Consider the following 14497-nt stretch of genomic DNA (forward strand, 5'->3'; position numbering starts at 1 on the left):
AAGAAAATACTTTCCTTTTTACAACAGAATCCTTCATGACAGAGCACGAACACAGATACCCAGGAAGGGCTTTGAACTGAGTACACTGAGCCATTAGTAACTTGTAATTATTTTCTTCCTTTAGTTTCCAGCATTGTCTCCCTGAACAAATGGTACACATTGTGATCATTTTAGTTGTGTTGATTCTGACAATATTTATTACATTTTATTTGGAAATTAATGGGATGCATCTCTCAAACTGTCAAGTTGTGAGTGCAAGCACAGACAGAAGTTTTGCTGCAATATAAATAAGATTGCATAAGAAGTAAGCAAAGTTCAAATATCAGATACTGCTGAGAGACATACATCAGCATTAAAGCACAAAATGCTTCACTGTAATAAGCAATGCTTACAATGCTTACTGTAATAAGCAATAGACACTAAAATTATGTTTACTAAGGTACTCTCATTTGCCAAAATCTTCCCTGACTGTCCATAAAATGTTGTAGTCTCCAGTTTATAGCAAATCTCATCTAGAAGGAGTCAGCTGAGACTACTGAGTTTCAGAAAACAAGCAGACAAAACACCATTCGTCCATTCTCTTTTCTGTAGGAATCAAAGTGCTCTATTTGAGGTGGTACAGATTTTTTCCAAATGCTTCCTAACAGAGAAATCAAAAAACAAAAGTAACATTTCTTACCAAGCACACAGAAAATGGATTTAGAAAATTGCATATTGCTCACACTGCTCCTGCATAAAGTTTGACCTGCTGGAGTGACACAAAAATTCTCCTTCAGGTATTCTCTGCCAAGTACCAAACTCCAGAATTTGAACAGAATGAGAATGGACAACTTCATGCATGTTCTAACTTCCCTTTATCCCGTAAAATCCTGGAAGGTCTGAATAAAACATTACTAAAATAATTCACAATTAATTCCCTGTGGAAAACTCCGGACTTCCCCTTAAGATTCCTTGCACAAACTCTTCATGTCCTTTTGCATGAAATGCATGACAAAAAAGCAGGTATTCACAGGTGATGCCTTCTCTCAGCTATATCTAAAGTAAAATGTTCCAAAAAAGGGCGAGACTGGAATGTACGTTTTGGGGTCAGGAGGAACCACTTGCTACAGTGATCTTTGTTCTTGGCTGTAAAGGGGTTGAGCCAGGAGGGACAGGGGTTGATGATAAAGGCAGGGATTGTTTCACCAATGCAAGGTGACTCAACAGTCTGGATGTGGAAACAGGGACCACACAACTGAGTGCAATGCCTCTTGAGGGGGCACCCCAGAGAAAACTTATTATTTATTATCCTAATCCTCTGCTAGTGATGGTGAAAAGCTTTCACAGAGCTTCCTGAAGACAATGCTTCACTGAGGAGGAGGCTTGATGTCAGCTGGCTGGAGACAGCCTGGAAATCTCAACAGAAAAGGGGCATGAACCTCTCCTGTGCAACTTACCCTGGCTGACCTCAGCATCTCAACACCGTTGGGATTCTTCTTTGGGAATCACCACTGTGTCTTTGTGATGAGAAATGAGAAGAGTCTTGGTGAGGCTGGAAGCTCTCTAAGAAAACAAACCTGGATATGAGAAGCAAATGAATGAAAATAAAGCAGGTTGTGTGTTCCCGAGAAGACAGCATGGAAGAGGTGGCTGGGAAAGAAGGCAGTGCCTTCCCAATCTGCACGCACACATGGCAAAAGGCAGACCATCCAAAACATAAAATTCAGTGAAAAACTAAAAAAAAAATCATTTCTGGTGATGAAGGTTGAGGAATCTTTTCAAATCCTGATTCAATTCCCAACGGGTGCAAGTCTCAAGGGAGACCAATTTCAGATTAATTGCATCAACCCTCCAAAGGATAAATACTGCAGAGCAAGTCCCATGGGATCAGTTAACAAACACAAGTACAGGAATAAGCAGTGAATCCTAGAGAAGGATAAACACAACCCAAAACAGTCATCAGCCTGCAGCTGATTGTAAAATCTCCTTTTTCTGCCCATAAACACAATGGTCCCCATACACTGTCAAAAAAAGACAAGCTTATAATTTTCTTTGTTTTAAAAACATTTGTAATTCGACTTTGATACTTAACTCCCTTCTTTTGAAATTTGTGAGAGTGTGTGTGTGTGTTTGTAGGCTGGTGGTTTCTTTTTTCCTGTTTCCAGTCCACAGTTTATTTTTAGATCTAACCTTTTGTTCTGAACTAGGAGGGAATAATAAAATAAAGCAGTGAAAATCCCCACAAGGCAAAAAAAAAAAAAAAAAAAAAAAAAAAAGAAGAAAAAAGGTGTTACAGAACACCAGCTTTTGAGGTAAGACACGGAGCGACCTCACCCTTCCCCAAGCCCCCAGGTGATCATCCCCATAACTTTTCCTGTGGCATTATTTTAGCTCATTCTTTCTCACCACAGACTCCTGTAGCCTTGACCTTCAGAAGCTTTCCTCCTGACCACATTACACAGCGTTTCTACCCATTGCTGTGTTCATTGCAGGTTGTTGCAATGTGCAAAAGCCCCATAGCAGGCAGGCCAGCTCAAATTTCCCCATTTAAAATCAGTTGCATGGATTAGTAAAGAGAAGAACAGCAGGTTAGAAAATTTAATTGCTTAGAAAACACTGTAGTCTCAAAACATTCTTTGGTGACATAGGGAAAGGGGGAAATGTTTCGCTGAAATAACTCCAAATAAAGAAATCTGCTTTACACAAAACCCACACAAGCACTTCTGTGTACAACTGATGTAACTGCTGACAAGTTAAGCTGTTTATGTTACCCGAGGGGAAAAAAATAAAAACAACAGAAAGCAGGTTTTCACTTGCAAGTGGAGTTTAGCTTGTTTCCAGGAAAATATAGTGGACACAACAAGTTTCTCATTTTTGCTTCCTTAGTTTCTCATTCCAAAAAAACCATTCTTCACAAGAGATTGATTCCTTCATTTTCAATGCAACAGGCAGAAATTTTGCAGGACAGCACATTGTCACATGCTAATTGTCAGATTGTCACAGTCTAATGTCACATGCTGACATTAGAAAGCTAGACTATGGATTGTTTCAAAATTTGAATACGCAAAACTACTCTAAATCACAATCTGCTTTGGCCTTCCAAGCTCTCATCAGAAAAACTGCATCAGGAGCCACTCATTACCATGTGGTTCAGAGATTTCACTGGGTCCGGGGCATTTAACCAGCGTGGCTGAAAGAAGCAACTCTGGGCAGAGATGGACACAAGCACACATTGCACATGGATTGTGCAATGAGTCCTTCCACTTGCAAATGCAGCAACTCTCAGTCTCAGTTGTTTCACAAACCAAAGTGATTCTCTAACACAGAAAAAATCTGCCAGAGAAAACAGACTGAAATAAAGCATTTGCAGACACTTTTTCCAGCCATGCTCCCAACTACTTTCAGTTGCTTCCTGAGATAAAACAGTCCCACAAGGTCCTCAGAAATATCTGTGTCTTTGTCCCTGGTCCTTCTACGTTTATCCAGTTTCCTCTATAGTTGGCACACCGAAACTCTTGGCATGAACATATGGAACCCTTAATGCCCATCGGCTGGGAAAGTTCTGTTTTAAGGCAATAAAACCTGAATTTAGCAAATACATTTTTATCCTCACATCTAATCAAGCAAGCTGAGCATATGGATTAGATACACTAATCCACACACTTCAAGAGTTTTACATCCAGGGCCAGGAGATGGCATTTGTTTCGACTCTGTGCAAAGTTCTGTCAACAGAGAGACAAAAGATTTTGAGAGAGATCCAAAAGATCATTAGAAATCTTCATGCTTGTGGGGTGTTTCTCCCATGGCACAACCTGATAACTCCTGGTTCACAGTTTTCAGACACTGGAAAGACTCCATCTCCTGGCACCTGGACACAATGAAGCTCCCGAAGAATTTTCCAGTGCTTTGCAGAAGTTTGATGCATATCATCCATCAACATCTGGGTTTTACCTACAACAGAAAAAAGTTCAAAGACCCCTCTAACATTTCACTCAGATGGTTTATGTGAACTCCAGAAAGCTTTGGCAAGTGCATATATTTTTACCATATGTACATAATGGCTGAAAGGATTTATTTTTTTTCAAAACAGCTTTCCCACTGCTTTTTTTTCCCAAGTCAGATAAGCCATGGCATGATCAAAAATATAAGAATCTTTCTCCACTGGTGAACTCCTATTCTGTGAGTCTCTTGTGAGCCTGCACAGGTTTTGCACTTTGCTTGGCTTTCCTCCTATGGTTTCAATGATTCCCAGTTTCCATTTGATTAAGCACAGAAGAGGTTAGAATCTGTCACTTTACTTTTTTCCCTAACTATTAGATGGTGCATCTTTGAAAGGTTGATACGTCTGTAAGTGTACACTGGTCTTTTAAAGAGTATACAGAGGACAGGAAAGGTCTGTGGTGCTCTCACAGCTCTTTTTCATTAGCCTAAAAGAAAATGCCTTTGTTACTATGAGACCAACACTGCTGAAAACTGAACAGAAAATTACAAAATCAGTGGTAATAGCTTTGGAGAGGGTGGAATTCACAGCTTGACTTTTTAGAACTTCAGAAGCCTTCATGGTCTGAAGACAAGGTTACCATTTTTCTATTATATCAACAGAGAAATAATCACAAGGTGTTGAACACTAAATGCATCCCTAGGCCATAAGCCTTCCAAGGTGGCAATAATTACTTTTTCCTGTCTGCAAGGCCTTTACTGTAATGAAGCCTTCACTCTATTCTTCACTCTATTAGTCACACCTAAAATAACTTTCTGCTATTACTACTGATGACTGCACTAGGCTTTTGGCAATGTTCTGTGCTATGAGAAAAGTTTGACATCTGATAACTGGGGCAAGAATGGTACACAGGAAGGTTTCACACAAGGTCCTGAGCAGAAACTGCTGGAGGCAGTCAGGAGGGCAGGAACAGCTGAGGCAGCTGAGGGCAGATTGGGATAAGGAGTTGTGATGACCAAAGGTGAATGTAGAAAACTTCTGGATGCAGCTCTGCAAACAGGTAGCCAAGGTATTTCTCCCAAGCATTTGTTTGCTTGTATAATGGGAGAGAATTAGCTACACAGAAGCTTGCACAACCATTAATCTTTTTTTTCTATCTGCCAAAATAGTTTGGCACCCATGAAACACCAGCACAACCAGGGGTAAATATCCATACCACTGTGAATCTATCATCAGTTCTCCTCTGATGAAGCTACTGACTTTGTTTTGAAAATTAAGAAATATGGCCTGGCTGTTTTTATGTTGCTGCTTCTTTTATTTATATTTATTATTATTCTATTTTTAGATCTGTAACAAGGAGATGGAAATTATTATCACTTTTCCACTTCAGCCACAAATCAAAATACAGTGTGCACTTCCAAAAAAGTAGCATTCTGTCAGTTCTCCAGTTATCCCTGATTGGCTTTTCATTCCTCCCCTAACTTCCTTCACAAAACTTTTGTCTTCACTCTTCTGCCACTGCTAGCAGAGAGTTGAAAGCTCCTCTGTTCCTTTTTGCCCAGAACTTTAAAGGACAGTGAAGGTCCTATGTGGCCACCTCTCCCTCTGCTTTTCTTCCCAGCATGTTCTCAGGCAAATCTATATTTATCTGACCTGATTAACATGTCCAGAGTCTGCTGCTGACTGGGAACCTCTCTGGAGACAACCAGGTCACCAAGAGCCAGAGCCACAAGACCTGGGGAGCCACAGGCCTGCAAACATTCTGTTCTGTATTTGGCAAATTCACAGAGCTTACAGGCACATGGATAAACTGCAGGCACTAAGAACAGGTCACAGTCGTGTTTGTGAAGGAAATATGTGCTTTACTAATTTATTTGTGTTCTTGGGATGGCCTGGTAAACATGCCAACTTGAAACAGTTTGGATGGCTTTCAACACAGCCCTCAAGAGATAGAATTCTACCGTGGGATGGCAGGATAAACCCTCATATAAATGGTTAAAAGAGGAAAGATAAAGAACATGAGAAAGAGGGGGTTTATTTCAGCAGAGGAAAATCCCAAGAGAGATGTGTATCAGTGACCTTTGCTGTTCAACACAGTCTCAAATAAGCTTGTAAAAGGTCAGAAGAGAAGCAGGGAGGCCAGAAACTTCACTAGCCTAATCACAGTTATCCAGACAGGAGCTGACTTTGCATATGTATCTGGTAATACCAAGTGACTAGACAACAAAAGAGCAGATTAAATTCTATGTGGTTAAGCACAAAATTATGCACATCCATGGGGAAAATACTGCCATCAATTAAATATAGAAAATGATGCTATCTGAGCTAATAGTAACCCCTCAGAAATTGTAGCTTAGTCTATGATACACCAAAAACACCAGTTCTGTACTATAGACCTGTAGTTAGGTAAATATGTAACTGCATAACTCTAGTCCAGATATAAACTACAGCTTGTTTCCCTGATCTGGTAATTGTCACTGAATTGATTCCTTATGCACCAGCTCAGTACAGCATCTTGGAAGCAGCAGTACAGGATATGAAGGAAGCAGAACCAATACCTGAAGGAAGGAGGCATTTCCAGGTTGAACAACTCTCTTGGTCACTCTTTGCAGCATGTTTTCCTAGGCCATATGCAAACCTATCTAATTATAGATTATAAAGCCTAGCATGCTGGAATAGCAGCACCTTACAAAATCAGTAATGTCAAAAGGTGGACATAATTGAAAACAATATAATTATAATCCTGCCAAGAGTTGGCTCTGGCACGCTGCAGGAAACAAACCAGAACAGAGCTGTTCCAGTGGGTTCACCAACATCAACAAAAGCTATAGCCAATTTCTAAATTTTTCTAATGCTCCAATCAAGTAATGCTATTTTCCTCTTACTTACACTTTCCCCTAAAGAAAAAAAAATGCTCATTCCCATATAACCTCAAGGTTCCATGGCTTACAAGCAGCTTCTGTTGTCTGATCATAAACCAAACTGTCCTCCCCCTTGCTATGCACCCCATTTGCACTAGAAGTCTCAAAGTTCCACACTTAGATTGTTTCAGTTTGTGCCAGAAACAGGTTTAAAGCAGAAGTGGATGCTGTGAGCAGCTGAGGTCCTAAGGCCTGTCTCTGTCTTTTATTTCCATTTTCAGTGCACTTTAAGCTGCCTTGTGTTAGCAGTGATGGACCAATCACAGCATATATTATCATAGCATGAGAGAGGCTGAAATCTTGACTTCTAGCTGAACTAGGAAAATTGCCTTTTCTCCCTCTTGGAGTTTCTACTTTCCCGAGGTGGGAAGGAAGCACATTCAAGCAGATCTTGTAAGTGTGAAGGCAAATCAAATTCAGTTATCAGAAAGAAGAATCAGAAGCCTGAAATGGCCAATCTTCTGAAGCACCCTGCAAAGTTATCAGTGAAATGTGTAGCTATTTGCCCTCAACCATTAAGTGCCCTGCACACACAGTGTGCAGTCAATCTGAGACTGCTGCATTAGGGTCCTTGTCAGGAAGGGGAGAATAGTTTCTTGGTTTTGCCAAATGAAATTCTTCCTTGTTGGCTATCAAGTTTTCCAAGTAGCTTTCTCTCCACCTGTGATTGCCCAGCTCCAGGAGAACCATCCCAGGCAGCTCTCTCCAACTTCTTGGTCTCAGGAATCTCACACAGGCAGATCAGAGCTGCTGGTGACAAACCAAAATGTTTGCAAGAGAGATCACACAGTCTGAGCCTCCAGCTGCTGGGCTGCTGCCAGAGCTCACCCTCGGTCAGGGGTGGCTCCATGTGGTGGAAAAGTCTCTCCTCCAGCCCGTGCTTCCAAAGAAAGGCTCAGCAGTCTCTGTTGTTTGGTCTCAAGGCAGTTTATTGAAAGTTTTCTAAAAGATTTTCTCCAGGGGCTGCTGTGGTTTGCTCACAGCTCAGGCAGAGGCACACACACACCCTGACATCCTCTCTGACTCCCGACTGCTTCTTCTCTCCCCACCAAGGGCTGCTGCTCTCTTTTATATGGTACATTATGTGTTACATGGTTACAGTTTTTCCCCAATGCCTATCACCTATATTAAATGGTGCTTTTCTATCTTTTATATGGTACATTACGTGTTACATGTTTACAGTTTTTCCCCAATGCCTATTACCTATATTAAATGGGGATTTTCTATCTTTTATATGGTACATTACGTGTTACATGTTTACAGTTTTTCCCCAATGCCTATTACCTATATTAAATGGTGCTTTTCTACTCTAAACCAATCTGTGAGTGCCAACATCACCAAGAACATGGAGGTAAGGAAGAAGAAAGAGGGAGGACAGGGCAGGCCCAAATCCCTCCATCTTAAAACCTCTGACGCCCATGTACAAAACCAAAACCCCCCTGTACAGGACTTAAAACCCCCCTGTACAACATTCAAAAATTTGTCCCTTTACTTTGTGACTACTACTATAATATCTAAACTTTTGTGACTTCTTGTTCTTCCTGCAAGGTTGGTAAATCATTCCATGGTTCAAACCCAAAATCACAGCTGTTTCCAGCTGCCTGCCAGGGTCTCAAATGCTTCTGACCTGGGCCTGGAACCTCCAAAAATGTCTGAGGGACATTTTGAGTTCCGACAGGCTGCTTACCAAGTGCCACTCTAGGTTACTTTGCTATTAACTCTTCTTTTGAAGAGTGTTCAATCTGTTGCCTAAGGAGGCAGAGAAGCTGTCAGGCAGACCTTGGGACAGTTCCTCAGAACCCTCCTTCCAGCCTCTAGCTCAGACCAGATCCTGCAGACCTGAAAAACAACAGCAGACCTGTTTCCATCAGGTGGAAATAGCTGCTCCTGTAGGAGATGTTAATTAACATCTTACAACAGCAACATCAGCAGTGTGTGGGGAGGAGGGAGCCAAAGGGAAGGTGAAATTTAAAGCCAGCCAGAGCCCAGTGGAGCAGTAGTGTCCAAGTCTTTGTCTGCCAGCCTGCAGGCCTTGGAGGGATTTCATTCTGTACCAGCCCAAAGGACACAGTTTTCTCGTGGCAGAGGTTCTGTGGAGGATGTTCCTCCCCAGCTCTCCTCAAGTTTTTTCTAACCCCAATGGGATAAATGGTGTGAAAACAGCCTTCCTGACTTCCTGGAAATAGGATGAGAGGGTGCTGGCATGCTCCACTGCAGATTGCTGCAGGTTTGGCCACACTGCTCAGCCCAGTCAGACACGAATGGTTCTAGTCAAAAGCTGAGTTGGGATCTCAGATGCTGTAAGACAAGGGTCCATCAAACAATAACAAACAGCGTGAAACACAATATTTCACTTAGAGCCATTCTACATGATTGGACTCAATCTGTAAAATCATAGTGCTATTCAAGGGAACTGGCATCCAGATGTGTTACAGATCATTTCCCCCATAATTTTTATAATTAGTCTGTCACAGCAATACTCTTTCTTCCCCCAGCAGAGAGCTGTCAGGAGCTCCACGCTTGCCCCCATTTAATCCTCACTGTGACCAAATTTTTTATTCATTTATCTTGTGAGAGAACAAGGCTCCAAACAAAATAACTGAAAACTCTTCTTTACTTGCACTATCGAGTACAGTAAACTTTGTAAGCAGTGATTGTGTCTGTCCCAAAATATTCTGATGATCAAAAACTGAAATGATTTGTTCTTCCCATCTCTGAGCTTCTTTCTCAGTCTCTTGTCCAGGTGGAAATGAGAACAATGTGAGGATCCCATCCACTCTATTGCAAATTCCATAGAAGAACATTGAATAGAAGACAAGAACTATTCCTAACCAGAGGGAAAGATCTTATCTGTCAGTCCATGAGCAGTATGTTTTCAAGTCCAGTATAACTTTACTTAAACAAAACTGGGTATTTTTATCTATTTCTTACAGCCTGGCAGTTAAATAAAAATTATATATTCTGATTCTCAGTCCTTGTAAGTATATAATAGCAATAAATCATATAAAAATAAGAAGTGCAAGTATCAAAATATGCAGTGGTACTTTCCCCTGTACTAAATCCCCAGCTTGACTTCCTTGGTCTTGATAGGCTAAAAAGTTTAATTAAAAAAGAACATACTTATCAGACCTCTTGCAGAAAACTCATTTTACCATGAATTTTAAGATAGAAACCATCTCTCCTGGGGCAACTGTAATTCTTTTTTTTTTTTTTTTTGAACTGATGTGTGGAGGCAGACTAAACAAAGCAAAGGTATAAAGAAGTCAGGTTAAAGATAGCTAGGAAATGTGCAGTGACATACTCTGCATTAATAAAGCAATAAGACAGTGGATTTCAGCCTCAAATAAAGTGAATACACAACAACTTTGCAGGAAATGAACCTAGATTAATAAACTTTATTCTGCATTGAATTAAGAGGTATTAGAACATATCCCGTAGCATTGCACAAAATGTTTCTTGACTATTTGTAAGCATGGTTTTGTCTTTTCCTTTTTTATTATCCACCCAAATTACATTACTGCAGTTTGACTTTCTGGCTGCAGCCTCCAAAATTAAGTAATGGAATTTAAGTGAGGGATAAAGCCATCGATCGGGGCTGAAGTAGTTTCACTGATGTACTTTGGGGAATCCTGCCAGCTGGACTGGCATGAACCAAGGGCAGCCAGAGCAGCCAGAGCCTCAGTCATCCCCGTCAGTAGGTGCATGCCTTGCTCTTCACAGTGTCAAAATTCCAAGAAAACACCTAGATTTTGTCAAAGGTAAATTTTATGGTAGCCCAGCGAGGCTGTTGGGGACAGGTGGTGCAGCACAGGCACAGAATCACAGAACTGATCAGGTTGGAAAAGACCTCTGAGATCATCAAGCCCAACCTTTGGACCAGTCAAGACTACTTTGACTTAGTGCCACATCCAGAGGTGGTGGCTGCACCACCTTCCTGGGCAGCCCATCCCAAGGTCTGATCACTCTTTCTGTGAAGAAACTCCTCCTAATGCCCAACCTAAGCATCCATGGGTGCAGATTAAGACTGTGTCCTCCTGGGTGGAGGAGGTTGGTCCCCACTTGATTACCGCCTCTTTTGAGGATGTTTAAGAGAGTGATAAGGTCAGCCCTGAGCCTCTTTTTCTCCAAAACACACACAGCTCCCTCAGATTCTCCTTGTAAGACTTGTGTTTCAGACCCTTCACCAGAGGAAGGAGCCTTGTGAGGAAAGAGTCTTGTTCCAGCATTGATGGGAAAGTCTGAAACCACAGGTTTGCCCAGGACCAGATACAGCAATTCCTGTATAAAAATTTACCTAGACTGGAAGTCTTAAATGCCTCATGCACTGAAAATGCATCATGCAAATAGGTTATATGGGAGTGAAAAGTTAAATGTGAGTCACTGCACTACCATTGTACATGTATTTAATTAAATACAGTGCTCTCCCAAGAGAAGATATGAGTATTCTCTTAAGAACTGTAAAAGATGGATGTGTAGGAAGAAACATTGAAGATTTCTGATATAACTAAAAGTTAGATTATAAACTTTCTCTTTTGGACCACATTTTGCTTAACAAAATATGTTTTATTTAGCAAAAAAATGATCCCAAATGGATGGATAATTTTTTTGGAACCTCAATATATTCCTCAGAAATGCTTATATATTTTAGTTTGTCTAAATTTATAAAGCAGCTACAGACTGCCAAAAGAATTATATGTTTACTACTACAGCTCTGCTAGGATATCCTCGGTAGCAGTTTATATTGGCAGGTTGGGGAATGCAGAAGAAATATTAACACTGAAAATGTTTGGGTGGTGAGCTAGCTGTTTCAGCTGCCTCCCTAAAAGAAATCTAACACAGATTTGTGGTCAAATAACCCATAACTAAACTACAGCAGATTTGAATTAATGAAATGACCTAAAAACCAAGATCAGAAAGGGCTGTTTGTGACAATACCTCAGTCATTAGGACTGCTTTACCTTTCCACTTCTGCAAACCTAATGCTGGAGTGTGGACAGGGTCATGGGAGAAATCCATCAGCAGTGTCCATGCACACACTCCTCTCTAAAGGCGCTTCTGTTAGAGGCTCTGGCTGATGTCCCCCTAAATCTTAGCAGCCACAGTCTGCATGGAATGAGGATGCAAATCTCTGCAATGGCAGAGGAGGAGTTTTACTCAGCTTTTCACCAGCCTGCACCTCCCCACTGGCCAGGCCCCAGAGATCTGCATGGTGACCTTGACATACGATGGCACTCTGCTGCTGGGCAGCTGCACAGACACTCAAATCAAGGAACTGTTTTCTTCCAAAAAACCTAAGGAAGCTGCATGTCAGTCAGTTTATCAAAGCATGTCATTACCTAGAGCATATTTGTACAAAAGACAAGGAGATGAAAGGAAAAATGACATTTTTTATACAATGTAGTGAACTTCGATAAGTTCCAAAAATTGCTGTTGAAAATTTAGTCTCAGAGAAACACGTCTGGTGACTCCAAAGTTCAAATGCTGCACCATGGCCAACCTGCTGGTGTCTTCCTTCTAGCAGTCATCTCTCAGTTCTTTGCCATCAAGCTACAGGAAGAGACCAAACAGGCAGCGCACAGGGACAACTACGGACACGACTATTTGGTATTTGATAATTTTGGAAAATGCTAAGGCTTACATCAATGGTCCACAAGAGAAGCTGTGAAATAAATGCTCCCTGGGGCAGAGAGACTCTTCCCCTCTCTCTCAGAAGAAATCACAACTTCTAAGAGTTAAATCAGTGTCTTATGCCTTGAAAATTTTCAAGTGCTCTCTTTTGTCTCACAGGTAATAGTACTGAACAGCAACACCACCAGATCACCATGTAAAACATGAGACACATCTTTAATCGTGCAGGTGTCAATCTCTCAGTAGCATTTCTGATTTTTTTTTTTTCCCAAAAACGAAAAGACTTTCCAGAAGAGATGTGATGCCTTAAGAGAACAGCCTGAGCTTGTATGTCTTCTCTGTGTTGTACCTTCTGAAACATTAAAAGACATAGGCACTGCAAGAAATAACCTGCCAAATTATCTGTGTTCTGGTAGAGGGTCTGAAGGGCAAGAAGCAAAGCAAACAGTGATTTATTTCTGCCATTACATGTCTTTGCTAAAGCTTGAATAGAAGTGACCCCCGCAGAGGGTTCAGAGCTGATGTGGTGATGCACAAAGGCTCCTCACAGCCTTGGTGGCTGGGTCAGACACTCCATCCCACTGTCCCGCCCGATTATCTATCTCCTTGGGAATTTGCCTTTGCGGGAGCTGCAGAACAGGCTTGGCTTCTCATTCCTTTCAAACACTGCCACTTCCTGGCTCGACTGAACCACTGCACTGCTTCACTTACAAGAAAAGCTGGGATGTGGACTGAAAAGGACTCGACCCAGGAATTACCTAACATTACTGTAAGAGGCTGATGCCCTAGTTTGGAGGAGGAGGAAGTCTGATAAAGTTTGTTTTTATCTTGAGGAAACTGTCAACTGTTTTGGGACCAGTTTTGGGACCAGTTTTGGGACTGGTCTCAAATCTTCCATTTACTCATCCTAGTAACTAAAGTAACTAAATCTGCAGAGCAGCTACCAAGCTACAGCATGCTTCAAATGTCCCCTGCCAGCTCCCTAGAAGAGATGGGATACTTCTACTCTTAAAAAGCTAATGTATTACTCGATTAGCCCCCTGAATTTTATGTATTCCTATTATATTCTCATAATTTCAAATATTCCTTTGGAAAGTTAAATAAAACTTGCAACTATAAAAGAGAATTTCTGCTGGTTTCCCGTAGCTGAGTTTATTGCAAACATCTCAAATGAAAGTTTCTTAGGGCCAACAGTTAATTTGCTTCAGATATTAGCTATAAAATCTCACCGAATCCTGCAGTCCTCAAGTGTCTCTCTTAGGCAGGCCGTGGTCAGCTGCAGGCTTAAAAAAGAAACATTTGAACATGAAGGCACACTATGCATATTTAATCACTTTTATACATTGCTTTTTAGGGTGCCACAAATATTTGGAGAACATCATCTCTGTCTTTCTCCAAATGTAAGACAGGTGGTGCTAATGAAACTGCAGTGGGTGGGTTTTAAAAATACCTCCCTGCAGAGATTTTTAGGAGTGGTTGATGTGACTCTCATGCAGCTTTCCTCCAGTACTATTTATAACCAGCCCAGCCATCTGAGGTGCCCTTGAAATATTTCATTATGTCAGCATATAACATTCTGCATACACTGCTGGTTCCCTCTGGCACAAAGCAGTTGGAAGAATTGTCCTGCAAAGAAGAGCTTTGGGTTATGTTCCACAAAGCTGGTGAAAGCCTGGAAGGACCTCCAAAATGATCCAGACCTCCGGGAGTAACCTTACTTAGGCTCACAATCTGTTTCCATTGCAAATCTGGAAAAGGTCTGCTTTACCAAAGTACTTCCAAACTTACTGCCAAACTCACCATGAGAGCTCTGCTTGTCCTGTCCCCTGGCCCCTTCATTTTGTCCAATAGTCCAGTACTCAATCAGTGAGCCAGATCTATTGAAGTACCTTCATGCCCACAGATTGCACATAAAAAGCATGGCTGGATGAGGGAAGTTTTACAAAATAGTTAGAGAAATGCAAGGCTGGCCAGGATGAAGAGAAGATATCAAACAGCACATTAAACTAAACTCAGCTTTTTTTGCACT

The sequence above is a fragment of the Lonchura striata genome, chromosome Z, assembly GCF_046129695.1.
Source record: "Lonchura striata isolate bLonStr1 chromosome Z, bLonStr1.mat, whole genome shotgun sequence".
Taxonomy (NCBI): domain Eukaryota; kingdom Metazoa; phylum Chordata; class Aves; order Passeriformes; family Estrildidae; genus Lonchura; species Lonchura striata.